This window comes from Gekko japonicus, unplaced genomic scaffold, assembly GCF_001447785.1.
Source record: "Gekko japonicus isolate JY-2015 unplaced genomic scaffold, Gekko_japonicus_V1.1 scaffold246, whole genome shotgun sequence".
Lineage (NCBI taxonomy): Eukaryota > Metazoa > Chordata > Lepidosauria > Squamata > Gekkonidae > Gekko > Gekko japonicus.
Genome location: NW_015162482.1, coordinates 323,567 through 325,526, shown reverse-complemented (window position 1 = coordinate 325,526; position 1,960 = coordinate 323,567). Strand labels below are relative to the sequence as shown.

General features: G+C 43.1%; 1 protein-coding gene across 1 annotated transcript in view; it reads left to right on the top strand.

Moving 5' to 3' along the window:
* Positions 1–1,074, top strand: part of SARNP (SAP domain containing ribonucleoprotein) — a 145,047-nt gene extending 143,973 nt beyond the window's left edge. The window contains exon 13 of the transcript XR_001482353.1: positions 966–1,074. The gene's annotated coding sequence lies outside the window, so the exon portion shown is untranslated. The remainder of the gene's footprint in view (positions 1–965) is intronic.
* Positions 1,075–1,960: the final 886 nt, after the last annotated feature.

Genomic DNA, 1,960 nt, shown 5'->3' with positions numbered 1-1,960 from the left:
TGCAAGAACCTCTCAAGAGATCATTAACAGACTGCTGGGGGGTTAAACATTTATAATTACTATGTCAAAAGTAAAACAGATATTTAATTATAGAAACCATAGGTGCTGCAACAGCATAATTAACAATAGTTAAAAGGGCATACACCTGATTACCCTTGTTGATAAATCAATTGTCATTTAAGTAGTTGTTGAATTAATTAATATACTTGCAATTACTATAACCCCTTGGCTAAATATAATAATGAAACCACTTAAAATATCTGCCACAACCACAAGCATGCATCAAAAAATCAAGATGAATCCATCTCTCAAAATGTTAATCTTTGCTCCCCATCGTGATGAAGAACTGAAAACGCATATCCGGGGCACCAGATGAATGTGCACGGCCTTGGCTACGCACTCTGGAAGTGGACATCATCAAATATTTCTGCATACTCCTTGGAATTCCTTCCCATCATCAAGCTTCTTATTGTCAAGCCACATCCACATATTTATTTTATATTTATTTTATTTATTGACTTATTTAGAATATGTATGTGATTCCTCTTCAGGGTCCTGCTCAAGGTGTCTTATTAAATTAATATAACAATATAAAGCAACAAGCCAATTAAAAACGAGACAGTGGACAAAAACAGGATAACAGCTGTCCAGAAACAGACTTCAGACTAGAAGCACATAATTTTTAGAGGCCCCGGTCACACGGGCCGGAAAATGCGGGTGGGAAGCGTGGCCCTTTGCCCCGGAGCAAACTAAGGCGCAGCCGCCTGATCACACGTCCCGCCGACGTCCCATGGTTCAGGGGGAGGTGCCGAAATGTCTTATAACATTTGCAGCATTCTTTGCTAAACCCCAGGATCACACCAGAACTAGAACCTAGCAAGAAACCAGAAACTATCGAGCAATAATGTAGATGAAAGGGTGGGGCTATGCAGATAAGAATGACCTCCATTATCTGTCACCCACAGGTTTCAGAATACAGAAAATGAGCTGCTGCCTCTGATGACTTTGGAACAAACCTGCTCCACCACACCAGGATACCAGGGTCACCTGTGCAAGTGTATCCTCTGCCACGCTGGAATCCTTGAGTACACATCATTACTCTTTCCTTATAAAAGAATGTTTGTTGGCACTTGAGGATCACTGTCATTTCAGAGGTGAAAGTTACCCCACCTGACTCTAACAATGAGGGGGAGCTGTACTGCACAAGAGTGTAGTGTTGTTGTTCAGTTGCACAGTCGAGTCCGGCTCTTTGCGACCCCATGGACCAGATCACGCCAGGCCTTCCGGTCTTCCGCCGCCCTCTGAAGTTGACTCAACTTCATGTTCGTTGCATCTATGAAACTGTCTAACCATCTCATCCTTTGCCATCCCCGTTTTCTTTGACCTTCAATCTTTCCCAGCATCAGGGTCTTCTCCAGTGAGTGCTCATTTGGTAGCCAAAGTATTTGAGCTTCAGTTTCATTATCTGGCCTTCCAGGGAACAGTCAGGGTTGATTTCTTTTAGGATTGACTGGTTTGATCTCCTTGCAGTCCAAGGGACTCTCAGGAGTCTTCTCCAGCACCATAGTTCAAAAGAATCTATTCTTCGGCGCTCGGCCTTCCTTATAGTCCAACTCTCGCAGTCATACATGACTACTGGGAATACCATTGCTTTGACCAAGCGGACTTTTGTTGGCAGGGTGATGTCTCTACTTTTTATCATGCTGTGTCGGTTCGCCATCGCTTTCCTCCCAAGGAGCCGGTGTCTTTTAATTTCATGGCTGCTGTCACAGTCTGCGGTGATCTGGGATCCCAGGAATGTGCAAAAACTTACAGAAGGACAAAGAAAAATATTAAACCAACAAATTTCAATGATGGAAGTGGTCAAGGCAATAAAGAGACAAAATAGAGGGAAAGCTCCAGGACCAGATGGACTCCCGATAGAATTTTACTATATTTTTGAAGAGCAGATTGCACTGAC